The following is a 13732-nucleotide window of genomic DNA, read 5'->3' on the forward strand; positions in this document are numbered from 1 at the left end:
CAAATCAAACTACATTGAGATTTCATCTCACTTCAATCAGAATGGCAAGAATACAAATAATAAGTGTTGGCAAGGAAGGGGGGGAAATGTACATTCATACGTTGTTGGTGGGACTATAAATTGGTGCAACCACTCTGCAAACTATATGGAGTTTCCTCAAAAAACTCCGAATGAGGAGCTGGGGTTGTGGCTCAGCAGTAGAGCGCTTATCTAGCACATGCAAGGCACTGAGTTCAATCCTCAGCACCACATAAAAATAAATAAATAAATGTTCAACTACAACTTAAAAAAAAAAAAAACTAGGAATAAAACCACCATATGATCCAGCTATCTCACTCCTCAGTATATGTCCAAAAGATCCCAAATCTGCATACTATAATGATGTATCCATGTCAACGTTTACAGCAGAACAATTTACAAAATCCAAGCTATGAAATGAAACCATCCTAAGGTGCACTTCAATATATGAATGAACAAAAAAGAATGAAATTATGGCATTTGCCTGTAAATGGATAGAACTGGAGATTATCATGCTAAGTGAAGTAAGCCAGATCCAGAAAGTCAAAGGTTGACTGTTTTCTCCTATATGCTAAAGCTAGTCCATAATAAGGGGATTAAAAGAAAGAAAAGGGTGGATTTCATAAAAATAGAAGATAGTTCAGAGGAGTAGAGACATGAAATTGAGGGGGAGGGAGAAGAGATAGAATAATGGAAGAACAGTGGAATGAATTTGATCTAACTTTCCTATGTTCGTATATGAATATACCACAGTAAATCTCACTATTATGTACATCCACAAAATACTAATTACAAAAGAAACCCTGTAAATAAATAGCAGAAAGATCAGTAGAGGGAAAGGCACAGGGGGAGGGAGGAGAGAAGGGAAAGGGAAAATACTGAGGACTGAATTAGAGCAAATTATATTCCAAGCTTTTATAATTATGTAAAAATGAATCCTAATGTTATGTATAACTAAAAAGAACCCATATGTGATTTTCTCTGAATTTAAATGAACTCTAATGTCCTTACAGAAAACCTCATTTGGTTAGAATCAGTTAACTTGAAGGTTAAGGAAGACTTATCATCTATTATGTACCCCATGATTTTTCATTAAGACTATCTTTTATATATTTGTTCTTACTCAGTAAAGAACATTTTAATTGTTTTTTTAAGGCTATCAGTAGTATTTTAGTTTGAAGGTGTCTGAGTTTGATATTATCCTCAGGAAATTAGAAGAGGAAAATGAAACACTCTATTCAATATCAAATCAGGCTTCAAGGAATACTTGGAGATAAAGTTCTGGTGAATGGGAACTTATTGCCAAAATCACAACCACCCAAAGAAACAGGTCAACATGAAGGAGCACCAGCAGGGTAAATAAACAACTGAATTGAACTAGTAAGACTTTTAGATATGAGATTTATCAGACTATACAATGGCTACACTTAGCAATTTAAAAACAATTGCTTTAAAAAAGTGGAATAAAATATAATTACTGGTGGTATAAAATTATACTAGACAACTTGGAAGAGAATAAAATGGAAGTTATGAAAAAATATTGAAATAAAAATAATGGTTAGATTTAAGGGATGATTTTATATATTATGAGAAGTGTAAAGAACTAGGTGAAGGATTTGAAAAATTGATCTGAGATGTGGCACAGTGAGAAAAAAAAGAGAAAATATGGCAGAAAAGTGATAAATAGAACAGAACCTAAATAATCAGTAATTTAGAAGTACAGAACCAGAGAAAGGCACTATTGAAATTGAAAAAGAAATTTGGTAACCTGATAAAAACATCAGATACACTCATGATCATAACAGAATAAATGAAAATAAGTGAACATAATTTTTTTTTCTCATTTAAACTAAGGAGTGCTATAGACTAACCAAAAAATTTTTGCAAACAAACACTAGAGAGAAAGAAACTGTGTTTAGATTGATAATCACCCTTTCAGCTATAGAAAAGAAAGCCAAAAAACAATGGAATATCGTGATGAGAGGAAACACTTGTTAATCTGGATTTATATACTTAGCAAAAATAACTTTTTTTTTTTAAGAGAGAGTGAGAGAGGAGAGAGAGAGAGAGAGAGAGAGAGAGAGAGAGAGAGAGAGAGAGAATTTTTAATATTTATTTTTTAGTTCTCAGCAGACACAACATCTTTGTTGGTATGTGGTGCTGAGGATCGAACCCGGGCCGCACGCATGCCAGGGGAGCGTGCTACCGCTTGAGCCACATCCCCAGCCCCTAGCAAAAATAACTTTGAAAAATTAAAAAAAAAAAAGAAAAAAAAGGTGCTGTCAATTGAATAAAAAGGGAGAGAGTTTGTAATAGAAAGATACTCCTTTTAAAAAAATTCAAAAGATATACTTCAGGCAAAATGAATCCAATTCCACAGGGAAGATTCGAAAGGGACTGAAGAATAGGGAAAGTGGTAAATATGTGGGTAAATGATAACAATATTGAATGCACAAAAATACTTCTTTTTTGGTTTAAAATAGGGTAGAATTATGCTATCCAATCATTGCATATAAGTTAGGAAGCACTGGTTTAATATAATCCTTGTGCAATGAAGCAAAATTTATATTTTCACATTTTAATAAATTAACTAGTATTCTGACAATATTAAGGTAACCAATTAAAGAATATAAATAGAATGTTTAACTTTCAATTCCTCATACGAGAAACTCCAATAAACACTTATAAAAAACAAAACAAATAATAAACCAAGAGAAAAACAAAGAGAGATGGTGATATAGAAAGTATAAAAACAGAAAAGAAGAAATAAAATACAAATAGATATGTCCCTCTCTTCTGAGCTCTTAATATTTAAATAGATATTTAAAATAATGACTTGCAAATGTTTTGCTAAAGATTTACTTTCTTTATGCATAAGCAAAAATGTTAAGTTTTATGTATGTTCAGTAAGGAGGTTTTAAAATTCTTACAGAAGGATCTCAGCTGTTTTCTTGATAGTGTTTTGTCTTTTGCTAATGTTATTTTCCTTGTTTAAATTTCTATATTTGCTTCTGCCAGTTATCTTGGGGCATTAGCACTTAGATCAAATTTAAATAATACCCCTACCATATTTAGCATACAAGTTATTTGCCTGTAGAATAGTACATATTTGTTATTACATATAGAAAGCCAAGTTAATTTGCATCCAATACTCACGGACACTAGACACAGTAATCTCCATAAAGAGATCATTAAGAAAAGCATTAAAACTTTTGATAAGTTGGGTTTTCGATGCTCTATATAATGCAGAAGTGTTTGGTGACTTGTTATGTGAGTTTCAGAGTGTTTTTGTGATATTTGGAGAAGTTGATCTGAATTTTTATATGATTATTATTTCATTTCCTAATTTGATTTATAAAACTAAAAAATATATAATTAATGATCCAGTTAAAAGACAAAGAGTTTTTTTCTTGATTAAAACATGAGAACTCCATCTGAAATTTCAGTTTACTACCTGAAAATGGCAAGATGAAACAAAAACACTTTGGGCATGAAACAGAATAGAAGATACAGGGACAAACCAATACACGTACAGTCATCTGTTTCTTGATGAAGGTGTCAAAAAACACAATGGAGAAAAAACAGCCTCTTTAACAAATGGTGCTGGGGAAACTGGATATCCCCATGTAAAAGAAGGAAACCAGATCCCTTTCTCTTGCTCTGTACAAAAGTCAACTCAAAATGAATCAAAGACCTATGTACAAATCCAGAAACTTTGCAGCTATTAGAAGAAACAGTAGTGGAAATGTTTGAACTTATTGGTACAGGCAAACAGTTCCTAAATATGATCTTTATTGCTCAGGAGATAAGAGCAAGCAAGACTCAATAAATGAGACAGCAACAAATTTAAAAGCTTCTGCATAGCAAAGAAAACAAAAGAGTGAAAAAGTAACCTATGGAATGGAGAAGATATTTGTTAGTTACTCTTTTCAACAGAGAACTAATGTACAGAATACATAAAAAACTCAACATTTAAAAAACAAATAACTCAGTCAATAAGTGCGCACATGAACTAAATAGACATTTCTCAAAAGAAGAAATACAAATGGCCAACAGGTATATGAAAATGTGTTCAACATCTTTAGCCATCAGGAAAATATAAATCAGAAAAACTATATTAAGATTCCATCGCACTTCAGTTAGAATGGCAATCATCAAGAATACAAATAACAATAAATGCTAGTGAGGATGTGGGAGGAAAATGAGCTCTTATACACTGTTGATGGGAATGTAAATTAGTACAGCCACTATGGAAATCAGTATGGAGGTTACTCCAAAAGCTAAAATTAGAAGTACCCTATGCCACAACTATAAAACTCCTTGGTATTTATTCAAAAGAATTAAAATTAGCATACTTTAGAAATACATATATACCCAGGTTTATCACAACACAATCACAATAGTCAAGTTATGGAAACAGCACAGGTATCCATCAACAGATAAACAGATAATGAAAATATGGTATAAATACACCATGGAGTTTTATTCATCCACAAATAAAAGTGAAATCAGATCATCTGCAGGAAAAAAATGAATGGCCTAAAGACTATAATTTTGATTAAAATAAGTTTATTTTCTCATATATGGAAGCTAGAGAGAGAAAAGGGGGGATGCCATGGAAGTAGACGACAAACAATTAGGGTAGAGGATGGTGTTCAGGGTGAGGAAATAGAAGAGAGTGGGGCTGATATTGGGGAGTGAGATTGAGCAAAAAAATATATATATATATACACACACACACACACACACACACACACACACATATATATATATATATATATATGTACATACACACACATATCACCATGAATCCTGCCATTCTGCATAACTGATATGTGCCAATAAAATAAAAAGCTACATTGATTCAATAGTAGTATAAAATGAACAGTAAAATTGTGTAAATATCAGCTATTTTATCTGAGTACAAAAATCATAGTGTAGATGAAAGAGAGCACATGCTGGAAAAAAATCCAATTTACTAGAAATATCTAGGAATTCTCACTCATTTTGACATCTACTTTAGTATAGCTTTTGTATATATATGCATGGAACCAAAAGAATGAAAAGATGAATACCATATCAAAGTGGGAGATTCTAGCATATTTGTCTAGTAGCTGAGGACACAGACACATAAAGGCAATGAGGATATAGTAGATTTGAATAACACAATTAACAAATTTAACCTAATGATTCAAGAGCAAATGCTCATTCCATTCAAAGGACACTTATGTCTTTTATCAAATTAACCAAACATTGTTACCATAAAGCAACATTTACCAAACTTAAAATTACTGTTGTCTTACAGAACACATTTTCTGGCTACAGTGAAATGGTTAGAAGCAATTAAAAATACTCAGCAAAACTCACTCTTTGGAAATTAAATATTTCTTTAAAACACATAGGTCAAAGAAGAAATCAATGAAAATTAGAAAGTGCTGAGAACACAAGGATAGTGGAACTGGTGCATATCAAACATGTGATAAAGCTAAAGTGATTCTTGGACGGAATTAGCTTTGAATGGTTGTATTGGAAACATTTTTACCAACTCAAAATGATGGGCTTAAGAAATTGAGCAAATAAAAAACAAAACTACAATTGAATTCACTCTCCTTAAAAGTAGAAGGCAGAGAACAAAAGAACACAGTAAAAGGAAAACAGAGAACAATAGAGAGAACAACAAAGTAAAAAATTATTTGAAATGAATGATAAAATTGATAAACTCTAGTAAGATTGAGAAGTGAAAAAATACATAAGTAGGTATTTTGCAGTTTTAAGTGATATATTATGATTGTTATCATATCATGCCAATGAATTAAAAATGTTAGCCAAAATGAAAAACACTTAATTAAAATATAAAGAAAATTTACTTAGGGAGAAATAGAAAAAAAATCTGAATATTAATTTCACTGTTAAGGAAACTAATTGTAGTTAAGTCTTTCTTCTTATATATCCTTCCAAAATGGCTCAAAACTTGTAAATTCTACCAAACACTCAATAGAAGAATTAATTTGATTCAACTAACTCTCCTTAAATATAGAATTAGAGGAAATATTCCTATATTTTATCATGTTCCAGAATCTGAAAGGACAGTATAAGGAAATTATTGCCCAAACTAACTTACAAATATAGATATTAACATCTTAAAGAAAATATGAGCAATGCTTAAAAATGATTAATATTCTGACAAATGTGCAATCATTTGGGCATATGAGGTGGGTGGTTTAATATAAGATTAGTTTCAAGTTTATACCATATTAATAAATTAAAGAGACATAGATAATTATCTAAGTGGATACACATAAAGAATTTGATAAAATGAAACTTTCATTTGTGTTAAAATCCTTATCATACTAAAAATTTAAAGTGAAAAACTTCTCTAATTGGAGATATTATCTAAAGCCCCAGAGGGTACCTAATGGTAAAACTTTTGACAGTTTTTCTTTTAAGATAAAGTGAAGCTAGCCAATCCCTAAAAAACAAATGCCAAATGTCTTCTTTGATATAAGGAGAGTAACTAAGAACACAGTAGGGACAAAGAGCATGAGAAGAAGATTAACATTAAACAGGGATGAGAGGTGGGAGGGAAAGGGAGAGAGAAGGGAAATTGCATGGAAATGGAAGGAGACCCTCAGGGTTATACAAAATTACATACAAGAGGAAGTGAGGGGAAAGGGAAAAAAATACAAGGGGGAGAAATGAATTACAGTAGAGGGAGTAGAGAGTGAAGAGGGGAGGGGAGGGGAGGGGAGGGGAGGGGGGATAGTAGAGGATAGGAAAGGCAGCAGAATACAACAGACATGAGTATGGCATTATGTAAATCAATGGATGTGTAACCAATGTGATTCTGCAATCTGTATACGGGGTAAAAATGGGAGTTCATAACCCACTTGAATCAAAGTGTGAAATATGATATATCAAAAACTATGTAATGTTTTGAACAACCAACAATAAAAATTTAAAAAAAAGAAAGGATACTATAAGATACCAGAAAAAAAAAAGATAAGACATTTCTGTTCTGATAACTTCTATTGGGCATTCCATCAGGGCAGCAAGGGAAAAAAAAAAGAAGTATAATGTTTATAAGTAAAAAATAAAACTAATATTTTGCACAAGATGGTATAATATTTTTAAAGCCAGAAACCTCTAAAGAATTCTTGCATATTTATCAAGACTCCTAAATACCTAAATCAATAAAGAAAACTTCATGTCTTATACATTAGCAACAAAGAGTTAGAAAATGAAATCAAACACAGTCTTTAGCGTGATACTTTAAAAATTACCAACAATGAATTACACAAAAACATCTAAGACATTAATGGGAAAAGTTATAAAACTAACTGAAAATCACCAAGTTAGACCAATACCTAACTAAATGTGAGACACAGTATATTTATGGATAAGAAGATAAAGTACCTTCTTACAAAACAAAGTATAAAGACAACAGTTTTCTCTTTAGTTAAATTTAATACAAATTTAGTGGAAATGCTAAAATTTTTGTTTGTTTTTTATTCTGTCAAGGAGCATGACATACTCACTGAACCCAAAATATATACAACACTGTATTAAAAAGCAAAAAAAGCCCCCAAATAGCTGAAATACTCCTGAAAAAATGTGCCTTTGTAAATAAATCATGAAGAATAATTATAAAGCTATAAGCTGTAATAATTTAGTCAACAAATCCAAAGAGTACCCTGAAACAGAATTAAACATATGTAACTCAAATAATGAATTGGCATTTCATAGTAACAGTGATAAAGATATATTTTAAGTAAAAAGCATTAGAATGATTATGTGAGAAATTGTATTGGACCTAAACCTAACCATAAAAATAATTTTTGCATCATAAAAGTGGCCAGAGAAAAAGTAGAGATTTCTTTTTGTTTCCATCCTCCATTGTTGTGAAACGAATGATTCCAAAACTTAGTTCCTTGAAATAATAATGATTAATTAACCATTTATCACACACACACAAAAAGAGAACAGAGAACAAAAATGAGAATACTAAATCTCAACACTGAACAATATCTACTCATCTTGATTCCTGTTGATATGAATTACTATGGATTTTTCTTAATCCATGGCAATACCAGAGGAACAATCTTTTTGCCAATCCAGAACTTGGAATTTTTTTTTTTTTTTTTTGGTGGGGGTAGGTAACTAAGGATTGATCTCAGGCGCACTTGACCACTGAGCCACATACCCAGCCCTATTTTGTATTTTATTTAAAGACAGGGGCTCACTGAGTTGCTTAGCACCTCATTTTTGCTAAGGATGGCTTTGAATTTGCAATCCTCCTGTGTCAGCCTCACAAGCTCCTGGGATTACAGTTGTGGATTACCGTGCCCAGCCAGAATTTGGAAATCTTGACAGGTTTCATGATTGGTCCTTCCTAGCAAGTATATGGCAAGCTTTAAGATAACACCTCTACAAAGACTTTTATTTCTTTATCATTCAGGAACCATTTTTTGCTAAAGAATTGCTTTACTGAATTTTAAGTGACCTTTTATCTCTCTCCTAGCAACCTTTCCCTTCATCGTCATCCACTAGCAGGTCTGGATCCCAGGACACTGAGGAGAAGCCTTATTTAGTCTCACAGTGGCAAAGCCACCTGTGCAAATGGCAGTGGTACACATATTTTGTAGTTGTGATAAAGAGTAATCCAAAATAACAAGCTAGGGCCAGAACACTGAACAAGTTTTCCAAGGGAACTTCCCAGTCTAACATCTAGGCATTGCTTTACATTCAATTTATTCCATCCAACACATCATTCTGCTTATACCCAAATACATGCCTATCTCCTTATAAACTCTACGTAAGGTTGCTCACTTCCTTGGTAACTTTGATACTCTTAGTTGCATATAATGTCCACTGCAGAAGCGTCATTTTTTTGAGTTAATTTTAAATCCAGAATTTTTCTTATGTTTGCTTTTTTCCCCTCTCCCTTCAGAATGAGTCCTCTTATAAAACTTGCTCTAGCCTGTCATTCTTATCACAGTGCTGAATCATCTCTATCAGACAACTGTAGATTTCATGAGCCCTGCCCTGTGCCAGATATGATGTAGAACCTCATAGTGCTTTAACAATCTCTGCTCTTGGGGCATGTGAGGAAACAAACATAAGAATTGTAAAAAAATAAAAATAAATAAAAATAAAAAACCTTGAAAAAGTAGAAAAGTACAAGGTTCTTTGTAACTGCTGGAGGTCAGAGGACATCTTGGTTGACTGGGGTGTTGGATCTTTTGCAGTTTTTCCCCAATGTCACTCCCCAGCATATCCTCAAATAAAGCAAGTTCCTGGGTACATACTGTTAAGAATGCTAGAGTCTTCAACCCTCAAGGAGAGAGAAAATGCAAATACAAATAGCTAGAACATAAAGCAAAAGAGTCAAGTGGTGAGAAAAGTAAAAAGCACACTTCATAGTTGTCAAGAAAAAAATACCTCTATAATTGTTAAGAAATGATGGAGATGAAGCCACAGAAACCTCAGTGAAATTTGTTTTGGTCCTCTTTTTTTTTGCATTAAAACTTAGTGGCTTAAAACAAACAAACAAAAAATCTGAATAAAGTAATATTGGAGATTATCTTTATGCCAATAATATAGAGAGAGCTTTCTAAAAGAAGACCTCTCAAAATACATTAATGGTATATTAAAATAAAGAACTTCTGTTAAAAATATCTGTAAAATAAATAATGTCACACTAAATTTAGAAGAAGATATTTTCAGTGTATATAACTGATAAAAAACCAAATCTAGAATATATTTAAAATATCACAAAAATCTACAAGAAAAAAGATAAACAATCCAATAAAATGGGACTAAAAGAACAAAGTGGGAGAGGATTCACCTAAATAGTCATTTTACCTGGGAGAAACAGAAAGAAAATAGAAAGACATTCAATCTCATCAAGAATTAGGAGAATGGGGGGGATCCAACATGGCGGCTGGCGAGCAGGCAGCATTTTCTATACCTCCGCAGTAACGGGATCAGAGAGACACATAAATACACTTGCATGGGACATGCTGAGGAACTTCTAACAATTTTCCACTGAAAGGAGACCTGCCGATAACTAGTAAGTCTGTGGGAGGGGTCAGTTGGTCCCAGGTGAGTGAATCTCCGCAACGCGGATCAGGGACACAATCCCGCCGGCCGCCGCTGAACTGCAGCGAACATAGGAACCTACTGGGCCCCGCAGGCCTGAATCTGTGAACTGACTCTAGCGGCTTGGTGCTAGGATCCACACTCCTAACACCCCACCCCACCCCCAGCCAGTTCGGAGCAAAGCGGACCAGGGACACAACCCCGCCGGCTGGCCAGGGGCAGCGGCCAGACTGGGCCCCGCAGGCTTGAGTCTGTGAACGGCCTCTGGCGGTCCAGCGATAGGATCCACATTCCTACCACCCCACCCCCAGCCGGCTCGGTGCAAGGCAGATCAGGGACACAATCCCGCCGGCCGCCGCTGAACTGCAGCGAACATAGGAACCTACTGGGCCCCGCAGGCCTGAGTCTGTGAACTGACTCTAGCGGCTTGGTGCTAGGATCCACACTCCTAACACCCCACCCCACCCCCAGCCAGTTCGGAGCAAAGCGGACCAGGGACACAACCCCGCGGGCTGGCCACGGGCGGCGGCCAGACTGGGCCCCGCAGGCTTGAGTCTGTGAACGGCCTCTGGCGGTCCAGCGATAGGATCCACATTCCTACCACCCCACCCCCAGCCGGCTCGGTGCATCGCAGATCAGGGACACAATCCCGCCGGCCGCCACTGAACTGCAGCGAACATAGGAACCTACTGGGCCCCGCAGGCCTGAGTCTGTGAACTGACTCTAGCGGCTTGGTGCTAGGATCCACACTCCTAACACCCCACCCCACCCCCAGCCAGTTCGGAGCAAAGCGGACCAGGGACACAACCCCGCGGGCTGGCCACGGGCGGCGGCCAGACTGGGCCCCGCAGGCTTGAGTCTGTGAACGGCCTCTGGCGGTCCAGCGATAGGATCCACATTCCTACCACCCCACCCCCAGCCGGCTCGGTGCAAGGCAGATCAGGGACACAATCCCGCCGGCCGCCGCTGAACTGCAGCGAACATAGGAACCTACTGGGCCCCGCAGGCCTGAGTCTGTGAACTGACTCTAGCGGCTTGGTGCTAGGATCCACACTCCTAACACCCCACCCCACCCCCAGCCAGTTCGGAGCAAAGCGGACCAGGGACACAACCCCGCGGGCTGGCCACGGGCGGCGGCCAGACTGGGCCCCGCAGGCTTGAGTCTGTGAACGGCCTCTGGCGGTCCAGCGATAGGATCCACATTCCTACCACCCCACCCCCAGCCGGCTCGGTGCAAGGCAGATCAGGGACACAATCCCGCCGGCCGCCGCTGAACTGCAGCGAACATAGGAACCTACTGGGCCCCGCAGGCCTGAGTCTGTGAACTGACTCTAGCGGCTTGGTGCTAGGATCCACACTCCTAACACCCCACCCCACCCCCAGCCAGTTCGGAGCAAAGCGGACCAGGGACACAACCCCGCCGGCTGGCCAGGGGCGGCGGCCAGACTGGGCCCCACAGGCTTGAGTCTGTGAACGGCCTCCGGCGGTCCAGCAATAGGATCCACATTCCTACCACCCCACCCCACCCCCAGCCGGCTTGGAGGCGGCCAGACCAGGCTCCGCAGGCCTGAGTCTGTGAACTGCCTCTAGCGGTTTGGCGCTAGGACTTTGGCAGCGCTTAGTGCTGAGTTCCAGCTTTCAGACAGAGGAGAGAAGCGGTCCAGTTGGGTTCCAGACACCGGTCGGACCACAGAGGAGGACAGCAGCCGCCATTTCGGAGAGATGATGTAATCATCCCCATGTTCTATTGATCTCAGCTCATCCAGCGACGGAACAGGTGATTTCAGGCTGGTAGTTGCCTGCGTCTAGCAGACAGATTTCTAGCTCAGGCTCGGGACTGGGGATCTTGTGGAGAATACTCCTAGAGGCTCATGCCTGGCAAGGCGTGTACCGGGCACTGAGCAGCTGGATTCTGGTTCCCGGGGCTAACCTGGCCCAGGTCTGAGGAAACTGCGGAGACTGCCGGTGGAGGCCAGCTCCAAGTGGAGCGTGCGCTGAGCTAGGGGCGACTGGGTTCTGACTCCCGGAACAGTTTTGGCCCGGGGCTAGGGAACCCGTGGGGGTCGCTCGCTGGAGCCAGCTCCCAGCGGAGAGTGTATTGAGATAGGAGAGGCGGGTTCTGGCTACCGAAGCTGCTTTGACCCAAGGCTAGGGAACCAGCGGTGTCTGCTTCTCAGTCAGGGTCCTGTTGGGTGCTGTGGGGGCAGAGTGGAGCTTCCACCTGCACCCAGAGCAGGCCAAGTGACCCGCCGGCGTGGTAGCATGACACCCCAAACGCAGCTGGGTCTGAAGAGAGTAGCCGCCCACGCCTAGAATAGGACCAGCGGCCCCGCGAAGCGGTAGCCAAGTAACCTCATTTGGAGTAGGGGCTGTGCAGAGCGTGCAGGCAGACCTGTGGCCCACTGGCAAGACAGGCCAGGTAGCTTGCCAGAGTGGTGGACACGTAACACCGAGGCAGTTGCGGCACACTGGTTGGAGTGGGGGCGGAGCAGGGTCGCCGCCCGGGTCCGGAGGGGGCCCAGCGACCCGTTGGAGAGGTAGTCAGGTACTCCCATTGGGAGTGGGGGCTGTGCAGAACTGTGACCCACCGGCCTAGAAGTATGCCAGCGTGGTAGACTCGTCACACCAATTGGAGTGGGGACCCAGCAGAGCCGCCACCCACATCCAGATCAGGACCTACGACCCCAGGGCGTGGTAGTTACGTTACCACAATTGGAGTGGGGGCAGAGCAAAGCCGCCTCCTGTGCCCGCAGGGGGGGGCAGACCTGTGACCGATCAGCGTGATAGATAGACCACCATAATTAGAGGAGGAGCACAGCCACTACCCACCCTGCAAGGGAGACTTTCCAACTATACAAGAGCAACATAAATAAATAGGGGGTAAATTTCAAAAACACAACAGTTGCACCAAGCAGAAAGAAACGCGAGCAGTATGAAAAGACAAGGAAAGAAAGGACCACAAGCAATGCAGGTCAACTCAACTTTAGAAGAGGTAATAGCTGCAACAGATGGAATATCAGATACAGAGTTCAGGATATATATGCTTCAGATGATCTGGAGTCTCAAGGAAGACATGAGACAGCAAAATCAGACAATGAAAGATCACATTGACAAACAAATCCAGGAAGTAAAAGATCAATTTCACAGGGAGATAGAAGTAATAAAAAACAAACAAATAGAAATTCTAGAAATGCAGGAAACAATAAACCAACTTAAAAACTCAATTGAGAATACTACCAGCAGAGTAGATCACTTAGAAGAGAGAACATCAGACAATGAAGACAAAGTATTTCAGCTGGAAAAGAACATAGACAGCTCAGCAAGTCTGCTAAGAAACCATGAGCAGAACATCCAAGAATTATGGGACAATATCAAAAGACCAAATTTAAGAGTCATTGGGATACAGGAAGGCACAGAGCTCCATGCCAAAGGAATAAACAGTCTATTCAGTGAAATAATACGAGAAAACTTCCCAGAATTGAAGATTGAGACAGAATCCCAAATCCTAGAAGCCTACAGGACGCCGAATGTGCAAAATCATAAGAGATCCACACCTAGACACATTATAATGAAGATGTCCAACATACAGAATAAGGAGAGAATTTTAAAAGCTGCA

This window comes from Urocitellus parryii, chromosome 8 (genome assembly GCF_045843805.1).
Source record: "Urocitellus parryii isolate mUroPar1 chromosome 8, mUroPar1.hap1, whole genome shotgun sequence".
NCBI lineage: Eukaryota > Metazoa > Chordata > Mammalia > Rodentia > Sciuridae > Urocitellus > Urocitellus parryii.